The sequence below is a fragment of the Corvus cornix genome, chromosome 9 (genome assembly GCF_000738735.6).
Source record: "Corvus cornix cornix isolate S_Up_H32 chromosome 9, ASM73873v5, whole genome shotgun sequence".
Taxonomy (NCBI): Eukaryota; Metazoa; Chordata; class Aves; order Passeriformes; family Corvidae; genus Corvus; species Corvus cornix.
Genome location: NC_046339.1, coordinates 3,355,188 through 3,375,840, shown reverse-complemented (window position 1 = coordinate 3,375,840; position 20,653 = coordinate 3,355,188). Strand labels below are relative to the sequence as shown.

At 42.5% G+C, this 20,653-nt stretch overlaps 1 protein-coding gene across 1 annotated transcript in view; it reads right to left on the bottom strand.

Moving 5' to 3' along the window:
• The window catches only part of SERPINI1 (serpin family I member 1), a 44,624-nt gene extending 24,004 nt beyond the window's left edge, over positions 1-20,620 (bottom strand). The window contains exon 1 of the mRNA XM_039556677.1: positions 20,518-20,620. The gene's annotated coding sequence lies outside the window, so the exon portion shown is untranslated. The remainder of the gene's footprint in view (positions 1-20,517) is intronic.
• Between the last annotated feature and the right edge of the window lie 33 nt (positions 20,621-20,653).

Sequence of the window (20,653 nt, the reverse complement as noted above, 5' to 3'; positions counted from 1 at the left end):
AAAACAGACAGGGAGGTAGGAATGAACACAGGGATACAGGCAGAGGATTTACCAGCTCACTTGCTGGCAGTGCTCTCTAAAGATATTTGTGAAAATACAAAAATAAATGACTGAGTCCAATGCAAGGGAAAATGCTTCAAAGCAAACTAAAGATCTGTGGGTGCTGGTCAGTGGGGAGGGGCTGTAAAACACCACAGACACCTGATCAATCCTTGCCAGCCAGTGTGAAAATGGTCTCAATCTCATCCATCTAATGGGAAATGTCCATGGTAAATTCCTCAGTTCAATTTCTCTCACACTTCTGGTTCATGCACACACTGCTCTGCTGACAACTGGGAATCCAGCTCTTAATTACCATTCCAGCCAGAGCAGCTCCTGCTTCTCTGATCCTGCCTCACTTCAGGCTGGATTACTTTGGGTTTGTGCTTCCTCACGCAGGAGGGCTGGATCCAACCAAGAGCTGTGACTGATTCTGGTGCAGCATGTTCCCAGCATCTCTCTCCACTCAGAGCCCAGGGCACCCTGGTTTGTCACTGCAGCAGCACCGAGAGCATCTTTAATTGCCTGGACCCTACTCACAAACACACTTTAAGGGCAGGAAATGAAGCTGAACATTATGTAATGCACATTCAGAACTTAAAACAGTCCCTGGGAGTATCATCAAACTTTTTACTCAGTCTTTTCTGTCTTCCTCAGCCATCCCCAGTACAGTCTGTCACTGCTGCTTTGCGTCAATGCAATCTGGTTAAATAATACTGCAGAAGTGGAAAAGGAGTCAACGTCCCCACTGAACAATGCTTAAAAATCAAGAATCATCAGTTTCAAATGTTACTGTGTGCCTTTTGCTTTTGTTGGCTAAATATAAGAATAAAAAAAGCTGTCAAAAATACTTTCACTCCTCAGCCATACAGTTCTTAAGGCTAAAGGTATGAATTTCTCATTTGAGGGTATGTCAGATAGATTCTGAGCTTTGTTTGATTTCATCAATTGATGCATGAAGACCTCTCTCCTACCAGGCAATCAAGGAATCAGTGCAAACATAAAACTCTCCTTGCCACAGCCTCTTCTTGAAAAACAGTTGTGTATCACAAATCCTCACTTGCTAGGGAGGTCTGTCAGAGTATCAGTTTTGCTCTGGCTTGCAACTGTTCTCAGGGGAAAAAAGCAGCCATAGAACACTAAACCCAACAAGATTCCAGATACACGTCCTTCAGGGGGTACTGGCATTGAGGGCAGCATACCTGGTTCAATTCCCAGGAAACTTTTTTATTCAGCATTTCAGAAAACATCTGGAAAGATATAATCAGTCCCAAAATTCAGCCCAGCACATTTCCCCAAGTGGCCACAACCAGCTCAGTGTTCCTGCTTGCCTGCTGTGGGGCCAGCCCAGATGTGCTCCTATGCATGGGCACAGGAACACCCATTCTTGTGATGTCTGAAGAAAAACATTCATCTGATAAATACAGGACTGCTTATCCAGCTCTTGCCTTTCCCCAGCAGAAGGCTGAGATGACTAAGAGGAAGCAGAACAAATTCGCCCCCTCACACCCACAAACTCTGAACTATTCGGTTCCAGTAAAATGCAAAAGGGGCAGGCGCTCTCTATAAGCCAAGATATTTTGAGATAGCCTATCAACAAACTCCAACTGAGTTCACAGACATGAGTTACCATGAATTTTGAAACAGCGAGACCTGGACTCAGCGTAGGAAGGTGCCAAAAATTCAATTAAGGGTTGAATTCTAGTACCTTGTACTTGTCAGACAGGTTGAAAAAATGGGTTATAATTTCCTTTTCTTTTACACCTTTACCGAGGGTTTTATAAAGAAACTAATTTATGGCTTTAAAAACCTACAAAATAAAGCTGTGATACATTGCCTTAGGTCCTCAGCACACAGAGACTAAACTAAGATTAGTTACCTTCAAGATTACTCTTGGCTACCTGCAAGCTAAACACCAAAGGTGTGGGAAGCACAAATGAGAAAAACTGCTGATTCCTGAGCAGTGTGTTAAAAAAAAAAAAGCCCTGGGAGGAAAGCAAGTGTGGTAACAGGACTGATTACATTGTCTCCTGTAAAGAACAGCTGCAGGAACAGACAGAAGTCTGGCAGAACAATTTGATAAAGCAACAGACAAATTTGCTCAGGGAACAAGACCTGCTGGTCAGAGGAAAAATCCACTGTGGATCCAGGTAGGAACTGTGGGATTCTCTCTCCCCCAAACCCAACCAGAACTGTATCACGCCTGTGGCAGATGAATCATGGAAGGATGTAAATTTGGTGAAATTCAGCCACTACGGCTTTGTCAGTTGGTAAACATGACAATTGCTGCAGGCACTTTTACTCTCTGAATGATTTCTTGTTGGCAATCACATCAACCAATAAATATCAGAGTGAGAGGCACCACCTAACTGGTAATAACAGTTTAGAAAATGAACACAGCTTAGAAAATGATCCCAACTTCCCCTCCACAAAGAACCCCCTGAGCCCCAGCTGAGCACAAGGGATGCGGGAGCAGTCAGTGAGATCCTCAGCTGTTCCCCAGGACCAGGAATGGTTGTCATGGCTACCCTGAAGGATGTGCAGAGGAGGCTCCCAGTGATGTCCAGGATTTGCTCCTGGCTAGCTCAGGCTTGCCGCAGGCCCTACAACAACAGGGGAATGTGGCTGCTACCACAAACCTCAAGCTTCTTACAAACCCACTCTCCCCACTGCAGAGCAACACAAGAATCACCTTTTCAGTCCCTTCTGCTTTGTCCAACCTGGATAGATTTTTGCTTGAAGATTGGGCAAAAATTGCACCTCCAGCCAGTACCACTGGAGCAGAAGCATTCTCACCTCCAGAACGTTGTGGTTTTACCTCAGGAAAACCTCACAGAAGTAACATGACACTTCCTCCCATCAGCTGCTCACTGTGTTCATCTCCCTTTTCCTCCCTGGCACTCAGCCCCTCTCTTCCTCCAGCACAAGGACTGAAAAACAAAGCTCAAACCTGAGCTGGCTTCACCTGAGAAATAATTGCTTTTCCACAGCCAGGGAAACAGGCAGGTGTCCAGGGGACAGCAGCACAAGGGTATCAAACACCCTGCTGGGAACCCACAGCCAGCAGTGCTCACCCAATGCACTGGGACACGCTCACGTGGGGCTGCCACACAGAGCCTGCGTGGAGGTGAGAGCAGGCAAATCAAATACCAATTCTCACAGCAACAGACACACAATTCAGGAGGTGTTATTGCTCACCAGCAGAATATAGCCAAGGAAATACCAGAATAACTAGATGTCCATAACATGCTTTAAGCTACAGCTATCAAGGACAGCGCACGCAGCACATGAAGCATCTACAAAGCACTCTGGGTATAAGGAGTGCAGTCCCTGAAGTGGTGACAGTCCTGGGAAATTCCAGATTCCTCTTGATGGCAGGCAGGCACATCACTGCTGGCTAAGACATGTTACATTTAGCCACCAAGGCAGCTCCTTTGTATTAGGGCATGTACTTACATTTTCTGTGCTGCAAAAAATGTTTATCCCTAAAAAATGTTTACCCTTACCTTGTCAAGCAGAGATTCTACAGACACATCTGGAACCACTGAGCTTGTTGGAAACTGTTTGTCTCGGTGCAACGACATCTATATCTCAATCTGCACAAACATTTATTAATAAGTTAAAGGATTTTATCACCATCTGTCAATTATGGTGTCATTGCCTTCTGGAGCAGGAAACCTTGAGGCTAATTTCATTAGAGAGCAGCCCAATAAGGATATAGGAAAGAGTGGGGCATTTAAACCTCCAGTACAGAGTGACTAAGACAAAGAAGAGTCATTCTACAGGAAGTGTTTGGACCACACTAAAACCTTGCTCTCCAACACACAGCCAAGTCATGCCCTTCAGGATTCTTTATATCTGTTTTTAAATGACTCCATGGCACCACGAGCTTTGAGAAGACCTGAAAAGTAAATGGTAAACTGAAAAATTTCATATTGACAATTTTTTTCCACTGAATCCCAAATGTTTTTAAACTTTCATGGAGCTTGGCACTGAGTCACTAACCTGCTGAGGCAATTATGCAAGCCAAAGTTGTCTTAATTGCGCTTCCTCAAGCATATTCCCTCAGCTCCAATTAAAAAATAAAAAGAGATGCTGAGAAGCCATGTCCAAAATACTTAAATTTGAATAGCCTAAAGTGAACATCTAAATACATGTCTAGACAATTTAAAAAGGTGGTCTTGTTTCCAAATCTACTGCTATAAGGCCTGCAACTGGGAGGACTCATATGCAATTCTCTGTTTCTTCTGTCTAGGAGAAACAAATTTTTAGAAATAGTTTGGCAGAATGCCTTATTTTTGACAGCTCCAGTGTGCCCCACAAAGTAAGAGCTATAAATAAGAAAACACAAAACCTACAAGCTCTGTGAAGGAGAAAATTCGAAGCATTATGGAACTTGGGGATTCTAAAGGTTCAGAACTGGGGGTGTGCCTGTGGCTCATCTGAAAAAGTCAACAAAGCCTGACTGGGGAGAGCTTCAAGGCTTGAGATTGAAATACTATATAGGATCTGCTGTCAGCACACCAAAAGCAGGGGGTCTACCTGTCAAGTTCCATAGAAGCATCTTACTAGGCACAGACTGGTTTTGGTGGTTTTTTAACATCCATTTCTGTTGCAGTGAAGGCTGTCAGTCCTGCAGAGCTCCCTGAACGAGGCCTCTCTCACATACATAGGTCTGGTGGTGAAGATGGTGACCTGATCTGCTGTGGAAGGAGGGACAATGCCCACACACAGGAGGGGAAGTTGGGTCTGAGAGGCTCTCAAGAACCAATTCTGACACGTTCTACCTCTGCAATGATTTTTCTTTTGAGTGAAAAGGCCAGTGCAGTACTCCACAGGGTGCAACCATCGAGGGAAGATGCCCCAAATGAGACAGCAGCATTCCTTTTCCTCCCTCAGACTTCCTTAGGGCTATCTGGGAAAGGAAGGGTGAGAGCTAATTCTGTAGTAGTCTCTTTCTATCAGAAGCAGCAGAGATAGAACACTGCAATCAGTTATTTTAGACACAAGAACAACTTCTTGCCTGCTCTTGCACGTACCACAAATTTCCTTACTTACAGTAAGTCCCATTTCTGTTATTTTCCTGTGAAATTCAGCTGATCATCAAGCTCCCAGTAGCAAGCTCCCACTATAATTTAATTAAAAGGGCAATATCTAAGTTTCACCATATGCAACTGCCAGATGCAATCACTGCAGTTGGAGTCTAAAGGCGAGACTCCTGCATGTACTGGAGCGTAGTTTTATAAGCGATGAAAGCTGTCACTTATGTCACAGATATTGCTGTAATGCATGATGATATTACAGTTTCAGCAGAACCAAAATATATTAATAATACATTATGTGGAAGCATTTACAGCAAGTGAGTTTGGAACACGGTGTTTCCAGCATTTTTCTTGCAACTCCCTATTTATACATAAAGTCACTTCAGATATATTACATTAGGCTATGTACTTTGCCTGGCATTATACAAGCTCTCACAGCCAATTTTAAACCTTCCAAAGTAGGAGGACTGAAAGACATAACTAATTAGGGCGAAACAAAAACAGAATAGGAACCCTTCACTACTTGGGGTCGTAGGAATAGGGAATGCTACATGAGAAGCACCTAGAAATTGTGCATCTCTGGAGGATGCTTTGCTGAATGCCTTTTAAAAGCCCATCAACCAACTCAGGAAAGTTTTCAAATGTCCTTTAAGAAACACAATGAAGAATGATAATCTTTAAATCATCCCAGAATAACTAAATAGAAAAAGTATATGGTGTGAAACACCATTTCAAAAGATCAAAGTAGAAGTTAATTCTTCCATACCTTGTTCAGCTCCCTTCACAAGGACTTCAGAAGAAAAGAGATCACGCTATGGTATAGCTGTGTCAAGATGATGAAGAAAGTTAATTAAAATGTATCAGGATTTCAGAAGAGGAGTCTGTCACTGCATGAACTGAAAGCAAGCGTGACGTACAAACCAGCTTGTTTTCCTACAAAATAATATTGGCTTCAGCCTTGCAATCAACACTGGGCTCCATTTACATTTAGGTAACGTCCCTCTTGCCAGGAGACTTATTATTCACTTCTGTTAACACTTCTGAGATCAGAATTACTTTCTTACAGTACAGTAATAGGACAGATTGCTTTAGAAAAAAAAAACAACCCAAAACAATTAACCCCAGCATTCCAAGTAGATGTTATACCCTGATTAATTACCAGCAGCAATTTGTCATTACCAGGACAGCTGTTTATAACGCACGGACACCGTTCCTCCAACGCTTCTCTGCTCCATGGTCCCTTTCTCCATGGAAGACTCGGGACTGCAGCAGCCACTGCTGAGCTTCCAGCCAGCCACAATCCCTCCTGGGAGCAGCTGCACACCTCAGAGAGCCTGTTCTGACAGCAGCAACAGCTCTGTGCTGAGCCCTCCTGGCAGCCCCGCCACCCGCGCCCAGGACACGGCCACCAGCTGACAGAGCTGTCCTGGCACAGCCAGGAGCCAGGCAGGGCCTAGGAAAGCCCGGGTTTAAAAACCAGCTGAAAGGGCTGTTTTGGCAAGTGCACCCAGCCCAACCAGCAGAGCCAAGGCTAAGGCACAAAATGACAGTGAGAAAAGGCTCTAAAGCTGGTCTAGCACGAAGTCTGCAGAGACAAAAGGGTGAGAAAGAAGAGTCACTCAGAGGGTTTCAGCTCTAAACCAGCAAAATGGAGTCACTGAGCAAGAACATTTCAGCAAAATCAGTAACTGAGAGAAAAATTTAGCATTAAGCCTCTCCACTTCAAATATTTCTCTAACATAGCAGAATAACATCTGTTACAAAGTACAGAGTTTTTTTCTAAAAACTACAGAATAATCTCAATGCCAAATTCAGCCACTAGCTGGATTTTTTCACTCTGTATTTTACACAGTGCAAAACTCCCAACAAGGCATTCCATAAGAATTTCTTTTTGATCTGAAGGATGCTGATCACCGACCTTCCCAAAAGAGTGAGAAGCATGGGAATTCCATGTGGAGAAGAAAATTAAACTCCTCTTTCCTCCTACCCTAAGGCCAATTCCAATTCTTGCCTCTCAGCCCTCAGCATCACTGCTATTTGCTTTGCTGGTATTTTTCATATATTCTCAAATATTTTCGTTTGTCTCTCTTATCCCCATGACTTCTACAACTCCACAACTCTGGTTTTACGTTGCTTCCACTTGAGAGTAGCCCTGCAAATACCTAAAAAAAGCAAGCAACCAGGACATCTGCCTCATCACAGAGAAGACTCCAGACACCAATACAGACAAGTCAGATCTAGACAGGAAGAATAAACCACCTAGTATGGCACAATGGACAGAATAGCCACTAAAATCCTCACGCTTTTATCTCCACATCATCATTCATGTCCTTCCTCTCTCTTGTTTCTTCACAAGCATCCATGAACTTACCAACTTAAGGAAAAAACACAAAAAGCCAACAAATGGGACAGTAGCAGCCTCATGCTGTTCACACTGGGAGAGCTGGCAGGGCATGAAAACAAGAAGTAAGCTTGGTGCCCTGCATGTGTTTCTGAATTGTTCAGAGAGAATATCTGGAACAACAGCAGCTTCAAGGGATAAATGGGAAAGTTAGAAACAGAAAGGCAGGGAGGAAAAACTACTCCCTGCTGTGCAGGCATCTTATCCACAAAGGAAGATACACAATGACCAAAGAAATACAGTTTTTTCAGTCAGAGGCAAAAAACAAGCCTTATTTACCACAGGGAGGGGGGGTAAAATATTTGCATTTTTGTTCCCATAGTTTTGTTTATCCTGGCCTCGGAGGCTTGTGGCTATTGAAACATCACTCTTGGCTCACCACGGACAAAACAGCTCCATTCAGAGTCCAGCATTCAAGCTGTGCCTGGAAGGTGGAATCTGGCTTTGGAGCTCACTTCTGTGCTCACTGTTCAAGCCTCATTGGTTTGTGTTTATGGGAACTGACGTTGTTCCAAGTACCCACTCCAGGATGAGCCATTTAAACACCACATGGAGGGAGCTGAATTTGTCTTAATCTTGCTTGTTCTCCCACACAGAGGAGTTTGCATCACGTTAGACTTGATTGTAAATGCTGCAACAATTCCCATGAACAAGAGCAATCACAAAGCACTGGAGGAACAGACCACTTGTGCTGTGCTCTGCTGGCTCACATCTACACAACATCCCTGAGGCTCCAGGAATACACTCATGCTGTGTTGTACAGAGGATGTTTGGGGTTTTTTTTTTTTTGGTTGGGTGGTTTGGTTTTGGTTTTTGCTTTCTTGTAAGATACTTATCATTTGAAAACTCCAATAACTTAAAGAAAGGAACCAAATAATTTCCAACACCCAGAATGAAAATTGAAGGTTGAAACCTCCCTGTCTCCCTTCCCCAAACCAAACTGCCTGTTTTCCAGCAAGGTGTTTTCATAAGGATTTCTTATGGCAAGCTAATATTAATTCTGCCATTTTTTAGAGAGACTGTGACAGTGCTCCCAGTTTTTGTTTGACAAGCTATGATTCATGTGCGTCCAGTATTTTACATTGGTGGGTAACATACACACTTATTTAAAATTAGGTTAATCTTTTTAATTAGCGTGGCTTTCAAAACTAAGTAGGCCAACCTGAATTCTTGTGCCTGTATATAAGATCCCACTTTTCAAGCTTTCCACAGGTTATCTGATTGTTATGTCTAAATTAAGTTGTCAAAAAGGCAAGGTGGACAACTGCACCTCAAAGCAATGAATTCAGGCCCAGTTTGTGCCAAGCAGTTCCATCAATATAGTCACAGAAGAAAAAATATTTTAATTTTCAGTCAATCTGTCTCAGCAGCAAACTCATTAGGCAACAAGCAGGCAGAACGCCTTGCCTCACACAGACCTCCTGGAGCTGGTGCAGCTGGATGAGAAGCAGTGCCCAAATCACACACATTTTTTTAGTTAGTCACCACAGGACAGTTCTGCCACTGGATCCAAATACACCCCCAGGTGTAAATGGGCAACAGCTCGTCTCTCACTGCATCAAGACTCTGCTAACCCTTGAGGCAGCACACAAGGATCAGCTGTGCATCTTGTGGACTGTGCAGCATGGCCACCTCTGTCTCGTGATCACAGAGTTTATCACTGGGACTCACGGAACACTAAAATTATTGCTGGCCCTCTTCAGAGTATGAAATCATCCACCTAAAGTTATTTTTATGTTTACTACTTCTTTGTTCAACTCATCCATGGCAGAATATACAGAATTATACTACCCTGAAGTGAAGAACAACACTGAGATTTGTTGTTTGAAGCAGTTAAGTGCCTGTGTAGAGGTGATAGCAGCTCCACTGCATCAAGTGTCCAATCCCATGGGACATTCAGTGGTGTGAATTTCTGCACTTAAAGAGCAAACAGCAACCAGCTGAGACATCAGTGCTTGTTTCCATAAAAATATAGGGAAGCCAATAGCAGAAAACATCCAGCCTTCACCAGAAGACATCTCTTTTCCAACTCTCAAAGCCCACAGTAACCATGGCTACTAATAATGGACTAAAAGTTCACTACACTTTTTCCCCAAAGCTACATTAAAAACCTTTACTTTAAACACTCCAGTCTTCACCACACAGAGTTGTAATATTTGTGTGCTTACTGTGGCTCCTAAATACAATATTAGTGATGTGAGACATGGCCATGCACTTGCCCAGGCAAGACTCTAGCCCATATCTCTATATAGCCAGAAATTAATAGCACTTATTTTTCCATGATTCACAAGTTTTCAGGAATTGTTATGATGTACTAGGAGGGGCAATGAAAGGCCTAGTAAAATAATGGATTAAGAAAACTCTTAGTACAGCAAGACTTGAAAACACACTTATCACAGCTGTAATTACAAGCCTGAACGGACACAGCTGATCCCTAACCTCGAAGGCTTTTACACTCCCATTCAGCGAGTTTGCATTAAGGAAAAAATCTTTACTGGGGCCTTATTAAACAAACATTTCCTTGTTCTCATTTTAAAGGTCCTATTCACTTAACCTGTCTCATATAGAAAGACTCAAACCATGACATTACAAAATTAGAGCTTAACTACCTCAAAGTCTCCAGGTTGTTCAGATTTCCAGAGGTCTTTTTGCTGACTTGTTTCAGGGAGGGAACTGTGACCATATTTACCTCCTATTTGACATTGGTAACTCCCCACTCACTCCGTCTGGGAACTGCTGAGATTACTTTATCCAGGAATCCAGACTAGAAATTTTCCCCTGTACTGTCCTGACCCAACTGTGGATATTGCTGTGTATTTATTTGGTTTATGATACTGTCAAAGAGGTCAAGGTGGTCACTGTGGGAAAAAAAGCTTACATTTGGCAGGCATTCAAGCAGTGTCTTTCAAAAACCAGGAGTATTCCCTATGCCTAAGTAATTTTCCCCTAGGACAGAGTGTGACACAGCCTGGCTGTGAAATCTTTAGGGCGGGTGTTTTCTTTTTTAATTGGACTAACAATGATGCCAGTTGAGGTAGCCAAGTATGAAATTAATATGGATTTAAAAGCTCAAACTTAGCCAGTTTGGGGATGTTTGATAACAATCATGGAGAGAGAAGAAAAAAGGCATTACAATACTGTTCTGATTGTGTACACACAGTGGATGGGACAAGCTGAGTTTCAAACCGTAGTAAGAAAACATCAGGCTAGACTTAAACAATAGAATTTTGCTGGCAAACACAAGAAAGCTCTGGAAAAGGTTGCTTGGGGAGATCTGCACCCATATCCACTACATCCCATGGCTTTGGTTCAATGATTTTGAATTCTTTGCCAAAGCAGGCCAGTAAGGTTCAAACCTCTGTTCTGTGTCAGGCATGGAAACACAGAAGCCATCCCTGTTTTATGGCTGGCATAGAAACCTCCTCAGGACCCCGGTTCTGTTCACTGTGCAGCTCTGATTTTATTTAAAAACCTGAAAAATCAGAATTGTTTTCCCTTGGCTTAAGCTAACACGACAAAAACAATTCGAGCTACTCAGAAAATGTTGTGTGTTTAACTGCTTGATCTGTAAGTGGAAAAAAGCTAATTACACAACCCATTTAGGCATTTAATGTCCCAGGGCCAAGTCACTCTATGTCCACAGAAAACATTAATAAACATGGCTTATCTCACTTTATGAAAGTTGTGATTACTGTTTTTCAATAACTGCAGCTATCAGCAGCATTTCACCTCTCCTACCTTATGAAACTGAACCCAAACAGCAAAGCCTATTTGAATTCAGCTCAAATGCGAATTTACTGGGAACATGTTCTCTTTTTGCTCCTGTGTACAATGTCAAAATTCAGGGCTGGATTTCTCAAAGTGCAGCACATCAGGGCTCAGCTGGGAACAAACAGGAGCATCTGAGCACATGAGATCAAATAAGCTTCTAGTTTGATGCCTAAATGGGAAATAAATATTTGAGGGTAAAAAAAAGAACACAAAATAAGCCTGCCTGCTCATTTTCAGAATTGTTACATCTTACAGCTATCTGTAGAAATGATCCACCTTGCATTTCAGCTACAGAACACACAAGAAATATTAAGGAAGTTTCCTCTATGGAATAAAAGCCATCATAGTACTATGTATTTATAGTGCAAATCCCATTAACATCAATCAAAAGGCCTTATAATATTTGGCATATATGACATTATAATTTATATATGCTTTAAGTCATATATGGGTTATTGATATCCCACTTCTGAAATGCCACCAAGCTGTTGGCTCCCATTCAATACCAACCAACCCCCTCTCCCTTGTTCTGAAGGCAGACAAAATAATTGTAAATTGGTAGCAAACCCTCGTATTTTAATTATGAGTGAAAGTGAAGAGATTCCCAGAAAGGAAACAAAGTCAGTAACTTTTCATGCCACACAGACAGGATGGTTACAATATAATGTAACATATAGACGAGCTTTATGAATTGTGTAATAAATTATCTTCAAATCTACATATTCCAACAAAATATACATATTCCATTTTTATATATATATATTCCAACAATATAAAAGGCTCTCTCAGGTCCTTTTCCTAAAACTGCCAAAACTTCAAGTGGCTCATCCAGTGTATGCACACAAGATTAGCTCAAGGTTAAGTCTTACGATTTTAATAGTTTTTCAGATGAAAAATATTCAGATTTTTACTCAAACCTGAGAAAGAATCCCATTTCCACAGAAACTGTTAAACTCAGGTGAATCCATTCCAGAATCCACAGTACTCAGGCCTAGAAATATTCCAAAGCAAATAAAAGAAAAGGAACTAACAAGAAAAAAAATAAGTGATTTCCCTAAGCATTTCCATAGCTTGCATAAAGACAGCAATTACCATAGCTTGTCTTCTAAATTAATGATTCACAGTGATGGATTATTCATGCAAGTCGACCAGCTGAACATTATACTTTGACTCTGGGGAGAAAGTATAGCATGTCTTAATTAACTAGATTTTATATATGCCAAAAGATACCCAGGAAAACTTTATTTCTCTAGTCAACCAGGTAAAATTTGAGCAAACAGAACTAATGGTAATTGAAATATGCAAAAACTTCCGTAGTCTCAGAATCCATATTTAAAGTGAACTAGCAAGAGCACATTGCCTCAAGTGAGCTCTGTAAAATAGATCCAAATTGCCATTTTGTTGAATGAACTGACTTCAGATCCGCTCCATTTAAGCGTGAAAAAGATGGAAATTTCACATTAATATGCTGCTTCCTGCCTCTGCACAACCTTGCAAGGCTTCAGTGATGGCACAGTTTCTTGTTTCAAAAGGCTATCAAGTATTTTCTTGACTGAAACTCAACACTGAAATTTTCTGAGTGAATTATAGGTTATTATTGCAAATACTTTCCAAATGAATGCTGTGCTCTAATGGCCTCCTTGAAACTACATAATATTTACGTGTTGTGCAAGTCTATTGATGCTATTCGTTACTTTGATCAGGATGGTGCAAAATACAATCCCAACAATATCTAGGATTTGCACTTATTAGCTTTCAAAGTGTTTCTCAATCATTGCATTGAAGATTTACAAAATAAAAATGGGAAGGCCATGATAAATGTTGCAATTTATCCTTCAAGTAGGTAATAGGAACGATCTAGTGTCTCTAGAAATCTATACCAAGCTGCTCTGAGACAGCAAGGATCACCATGCCTGATGAATTACATGCCCAGCTAGTTGCTTACATGGCTTATAACCACTGAGGTTGTTAAAAGCATTAATCACAGTCATATAGACCTTTACCTTCAACAAACCAACCCCAGCTGCTTCACAGCCACTCAGATTTTAGGAGTAGGAAGAGTCTGATTTCATTTTATACTGGAGAAGCGTAGGTTAAGTAAAGATTAAGTGACTTGTCCACTACCAAAAGATCTAAAAACAAGGAAGTTTTTTACCTTCTTCCCTTAAAGCTAACCAATCCATTGGTGTTACCTTCTCTGAGCTCCTGGGATAATCCTAGAGCCTTTGAAAGCAAAAATTTAATTTTGTCCTTGCTCTCTCAGTGCTTCAGCAATATTTCCAGGCATTCTTCCAAAGCCCTACACTTCCTAAGGAATTAAGTAATAACTCCAAGATAGGATAGATACATAGATAAGGATTAGGAAAGGATGGTGAGAATCAATTTAATTAGTCTCTACCAATCCTGAAATGACAAATAGTGGGAACACATTATCATACCTCTATCTCCATAGGGCTTTCATTACAGGTAACGAAGATCCTTATGAGACCCAGCTCCTTGTAACAATTCTTAGATGCAGATTTGAATTCATGCTGCTTTTCTCCCATTCCAAATGTAAGATGTCCTCGTGTTCTTCTTGGGAAATATACCTCCATCACTTCGAGAACTTTTTTTCATTGTGACTGAGCAAAAGCTTGTCCCCTTGCAGCTACAGGGTGTTTTCCTGTCACTTCATATATGGGGACCTGCTATCCCTTATGTCAAATCCACAAGTGCACAGCGTTTTAATAACGTATGCACATTTTCCTCCCTCACATTTTTATATGATAAACTACTAATGGCATTTTTTGCTTCATGCATATCATCCCTTCAAAATAGATCTACTTACAGTCAATTTGATTCTTACTCACTGTCATGGGTATTTTACATGCCCTGCTGCTCCATATCCCCTGTAATTAAATATTCCTGCTTGCTTTTTTTCTGATATTTGTTTTCCTTGGTATCTTCCCATACATCTAATATGCTGCTTTCTTTAGTATTTTAACAGAGGCATGGTAGGAAGAGCAGATGGAAGCTGTCAGCTACAGAGGATGCCAAGTAGCTTCTGAGCAAGTGGAGACTCCAAAAGCTCTAAAATCCCCATGGGGTTTGGTGACACCCGGACATTCCCTGTGCCTCAGAGACCTGGGGGAGACTAATCTAAGGCACTGTCCTGCAGCCAACTTAGAGCAAGCAGAGCTGGTGCCTGCAGTGACCACACAGGTGACAGCAACCTGGGGAGCTGCAGCCAGGCATGCACAGCACAGGGCACCAGGAAGAATGTGAATAATTGCAGCTACAAAGCACCACAAACACAGTTCTGCATCCTTGCAGCCGCATTTTCAGGTGGCAGAAGTCAGGAGCCTTGGAGGTTAAAAAGAAGCAGAGATTTGTGAGCACGCACTGCAGGAGCACACAGCACTGTGGGCACAGCAGAGGAAAGTAGAGCATGGAAAGGGAGACCCTTAAAGGGAGGTGGATAAAGCAGGCCAGCGGATCAAGAGGGAAGGCCAATTCAGATGCAGAGGAATGACCCGAGGCAAAGGCAAAACAGCCCTCCCAGACTTTCACTATTACCAGCTGGGGACAACACATAATCCCTATCTGTCACACTTAAGTTAACATTACTGCAGGATGGAAATGAGATCACAGCAACCACAGACCAGAGCAGCGCTGAGTTAAAGGGTTCAGCTCGGCATCTCCCAGGTTTACATTCCAGCTGCAGGATGCCTGCTCTCCCTAACACTTGGCTCACTTCTCAGATTCTCAGACACTGCTGTCCTCTTCTTCCCAGCTCCTCAGACTGCAGATCTCCACCAACAGCTCCCTTGGATAGAGAGAGCCAGGAGAGCAGATGTGTTGATGAATCCTGTGACTGGATTAACCACAACCAGAGTCCCTCAGCACAGAAAAAAGAAGCTGCTCCATAGCACATGCAGTCATGAAACAAGATCTGGTTTGTCACACTAGACCAAGGAGGTGTAGCAGGCACATTAAGCATTAATCTAAAACTCTTCTGTCATCTTCAACTCAAACATCAGCTTTGTCAAGTGATATCTGAACCCTTAATTTAGAAGTGTGGAGTCAGTTTTGGTCTCGCAATTTTTTTTCATCAAAACCCCACCTTCTGCCTGTAATGCTACTGTGAATAAACAATGTTACTTTAATAAAGAGGTTTTTATGCACCATATGCAATTGCACATGCTTTTAAAGATAAAATAGAATTACTACAGTGTTTTAAAAGTCCATATCCAGTTTAATAAGAGACTAGTTTATTCCTCTTTAGTACTTGTAAGAGTCATTAGACATCTTTCAACTCCCACTAATTACTTTGTTTTTGGCAGACATTACTGTTTCCTCCTCCTGCTTTTTTGAATAAATCTGAAATTAACAAGTCAATAAACTGACATATTTACAGTAAAAATAACTCGGCTCCCCTGTCTTCTTCCTCCCACTTCTCATATCTCTTAGCAGATGAAAAGGTCATCATTCACCTACAGGCTTTACACACACTCGTAGGGACTTGGGCACCTTCCCTTTGCATCAGCCTCATCTCAAGTTGAAGACCTGATATTACAGTAAGCTGTTCTTGTCGTCTTAGGTTTTGATTAATTGCTTTAAATAGTTTAGAAACTGGAGCAAGTGCTTCTTTTGAGAAAAAGATATCTGGGAGAGAAAACATGAGTTGCTTCAGTGAACTCCAACTGCTGTGTGAAGTACACAGTCATTAATTGCTCCAGGAGCTGCTTTAATTTAAACGTGGAAAGAAAAGCATCCGAAAAGGGCAGTTTTGGAGCACCAATTAAAAAATGATGCCTTAAATCTTTAGACCTTTCCAACTCCAACTTACATAACTGAGATGTATGGGGAAAACTAGGGCAGCAAACATCACCTCAGACATGGAGGCAGTCCCCACACCCTGGTGCTTTGCTGCTCTGCCAGGGAAGGAGGCAATCTCCAGTGGCTGAGTGATGCTGAGGAGTTCCGACAGGCTGTCTTTGGCAAAGTACCCACGCTCTTAACACTACCTTGACATGCCAAGGGCAGTTAAAAAAATCACAGTGAAAAGTAGATGTCCAAGTCCTCCAGCTCACTCCAAACTTCCACAGGAGAATCAAGGCTGGAATGGCATTGCTGCTCAGACAGCACCAGATGCAAAATGCAACTGGCGAGCGGTGTTTGGGCATTTTGTCTTACTGCAAAGGTAGTTAAAGCACTTGCTTTCTGTGCTGAGCAAAATTCTCAGAACTGCAAAAGCAAAACAAAGCCTTTAGTGTGTTGTGCAGAAAGGTTAAAAAGGAAATGACAGTTCTCTTTTCTGAGATGAGGAAATCCCCCCAAATCAACTGCGCACACAGAAACATGCCCGACAAAAATAGAGGAAAACAGAAAAGCACGGGAACTGCAGCTCTTCCACGGTCTGGGGAGATCACTGCTGGCTAACGAGTGCTTGGTTTGTACATCTGAGACATCCCCCTGCACATATGGCACAGCTTCCGTTTTGATTCTGACAGAATAGATCTTTCTAGAAGCAGCAGATTGTCCATTAGGCCCATCGAGCCATCACAGGGTTAGAACTGTCGGACGCACACACACAGCAGACTAGAAACAGAGAGCATTATTAAGCAATTATTTCTTTAGATATAATGATGAAAGACTTCGGGGCTGATGAAGTACATTAAAGTACATAAATTAGTGCAAAGACAGCCAGCCTATAAATTGGAAGTTAGTTGGTTAAAACTAAATACAACCACATTGTTTTAACTGTCTTCTTCTAGACAGTAAATTACTTGTCATTATTGATTCTTCCTGAAAGAAGAGTTTCAAGGTCTGCAAAAATACTTCTCAAGAATTATCATAATATTTAAACACTGAACTAAAGCAAAAATCCTTTACAACACGCGAGGTCAAATCTCATTAACCCAAAAGCCATACACACATTTAACTCATTAGCTTGTATGAATAAGAAATTTCCTCTTTTCCCATCTCACAGCTACAGCTGCTCTGCAATGACTCCAAAAGCCCAAAAAGGACATGGATAACTCACGCAGCTTTTATCACATTAGCCACGGTCTGCAGTTCTCATAATCATTAGCTTTGAAGTGTATTAAACAAACCAGAACACGACCTTAGAGCTGATATTTTAATCACACCACATAAGAACTATTCTTTATCACAGATACTTCATTAAGGCCACCAAAAGAGATGCTGTTGAGAACTGCCCAAGCCACAACAGGCAAAGAACTACTCCCATATTGCTTTATTGCTACAGACCTTCTCCAAAATAACTCTTCTAGTGACTGCACTAAGGTATTTACACCATAAAAAAATACATTCTTAATGGGATCAATGCACCCTTACATCCCTGTCATTTTGTACTGCTTTAAATGCCAAGTACAGAGGGAAAATAAGTACCAAAAACTTCACCATTATTACTGAACTATAGGATTAACTTTTCTCTCTTGAAGTGGCTACAGCTTTATGTCCAAGACTATTTAACAAAGAGCTTTACAGAAAATGTGTCCCTCTGTCAATTCAATAATTCAAGATTCAGAAAGTACTTCCTTTCCTCCTGCAGGAATACATGGAATGTTATTTCCCCCACCTCTAAGTTCTGCTAATGTTAGTCATCCAGTTCACAAGACCATGCTGGAGAGACACGAATTAAACCCAAAATTTTTTAAGAGACTTCCAAATTTAGCTAGTCTGTTTTTTCATCCATACAAAGTATGTATATATTCCTAAAGACACATTTATCACTAATTACAGCGACTATACAGACATCTTTCCCTACCATCTGCCCATTATACTGTATCAGAGATATGCAAGTGTATATAAAATAGAGGAAACCAAACATTAACTTTAAAAAACATGCTTACATACCAATTTTTAATGTTATTTTGAACACACAGCTTAATTCAGATAAGGACAGCCTGAAGACTGAGTATAGGACAGATGTACCCTATATTAATTCAGCCTGTGCTTTACACAGACAGAATAATGTATTGCCCACACAGAACACAAATTGCTTGACATTATTTTAAAAGGTATTCAGGCATGCCAAAAATGTGTCTTCCCTGATGATGAGCAACCCAAAAAACAAATTTGAAATTTTGACAAGTAAAACACTAGTTGAAAAAGCCTTTAAAGACCGGGGAGTAGCCAGACCCTGCTGTGAAGAATTCTACCAGCACTAACCCATTTTCACTGCTACATTTTATGATATGCAAGTTCATAAATTGAACTAAGTTACACATAAATACAACATTTACATCAACAGAATAAATTTCAAGAGAGTTATTACAACAATAGTGTTCCTAGAACTATTCACCCCTGAATATGAAAGCAGACAACTGACACGTTCATGAATAACTTTCATCTACATTTCATGTGAGCAAATTGCTGACAACAGTAGATGAGGAGACAAACTCAAAGCAAATTTTAAAATCCCAACTCAAACTAGACTAGAGGATGTGAAAATACAGGATAGACAGTCTCGTGAGGTCAAATTTTGGAACTCGTGACTGCATTTATCAGGAAACTTCACATTGCCACAAGCCTTCACATTGTATTACATCTTAGGCTGCCCTGTGTAATTCTGTAGACAACCCACACCTTAAAACAAAAGCCATCAACCATTCCTGCCCCCTCCCATCCCTCAACAATTATTCCTCGTCACACTCAACCAAACCAGAGTAATTCTAAAAAAATACAATGGATGTAAAATAACAAAGCATGAATCTGGTCCAAGCTTCATGGCTTAAGAGAAAAAAACCCCCAAAAAACAATAAAAATATCCAACCAAGACCTGACAGAATCTGGAAAAGTATCACAAAATTGATGGAAGAGGATAACAATCTAAAGTTTTAGCAGCTCTATGACTGCAGCTTTGTAGCGTCATTTAAAACATACTAATTACACTGAAAGGACAAAATACCATTGAAGAGACATTTGGCTCAATCTATGATACAACGTTTTGGTAAACACCTCTCACCTACACAGAATGGCATCATTTTCCATTAGACAAAAATCACCAGATCACACCAAAAACGAGAGGAGAATTGAAGAATCTGTGCTTGAGAGTGATTAACAGCACAAAACTCATACACATTATGCAGGTTTTAAGCAGCCCTTTAATAGCAGGGTACCTGGAGTATTGATATATAGGAGATCATCCATCGAGCTGATTAAAACAAAACAGGGTGGTGTGGGAAGGAGAAAATTCACGTGGAAAAATGTGTAACAACCCAGGTGCCTTTTTCCCTATTTTTCCCCAGCCCGTGCCCTTGCTCACCTCTAAGGAGGAGACGGAGCTGGGTAACACACACGGACACCGGCACAGCGTCCGTCTGCTCCCACAGGCATCAAACTCTTCCCACCTTGCCACCAGCGCTGCAAGAAGTTACAGCCAATGCCTGACAAGTTTAATGCTTTAGCTGTTCATTGCCACGCTGACACTGGGGAATGCGTGTGCCTTACCATTAGGTAATAGCGACCAGCCTTTGAAAAAAGTGAGCGTTAACAGCGATACATCAGAAACGCAAATCCGAATCTAAAGCTGAGTTGATGCTTTAATATTAATATTAAATTGTAAGCACCGAGCTCTTTCTGCAGCGTAATTTACAACTTCAAACCTTAAAGCTTGCTAGGAGCAGAATTAGCTCGACAAATAATGCACAAGTTTCGTTCTTTTGACGGCCAGCACTCGGGGCGCACAGCCGGTCTGCAGCGCGCGGAGCGAGCCGCCAGGACGGGTCTGCCACAGGCGGGAGCCTCACAGGCGGGCTCTGGAACCCCAGCCGCGGGCTGGGAGCGGCCGGAACAGCTACGGGGACCCGCAGGACACCGCGGGCAGGTTCTGGGGCACGGCACCGTGACACTTTCGCCCGAGCACAACTCCGGCCGAAGCGCTCCCGCCGGGGCGCGGGCGCCTCAGCTCCGCGGAGCCGGAGAGAGCGCGTCCCTCCCCCGGCCGCCCGCAGGAGCCGAGACAGCACCTGACAGGGTTCTGGGCTCGCCTGCCGCTCCCCGCCGGTGATGGCACGTCGGAGAAGCAGCTCTGATACCGAACGCCTCCTCTCCCGCCGCAGCGGGCACAGCCCGTCTCCCCCTCCCTCTCACTCAGGCGCTGAGTGAACGCCGGCGACCCCCGCACGGGCAGCGGCTCCTCCGCACCGCCACTACTCCGGCACGGAGCCGCGGGGAGCTTCGCTCGGTGTAAGAAATAAGCCGGCGCCACCCGGTTTACTTGGCCACACAGCCCCGTGAAGAGACGGGCGCACTTACCAGCACTGCCGCCACCCCGCCCGCTGCCCGGCGGTGCTACCAGCGCTCCGCGATCCGCCGCGGCTGTGCCGTGCTGGGCTGTGCCCGGCTCTTCTGAGCCCCGCTCCGCCCGAGCACTGTCCCCGCCCCGCCGAGC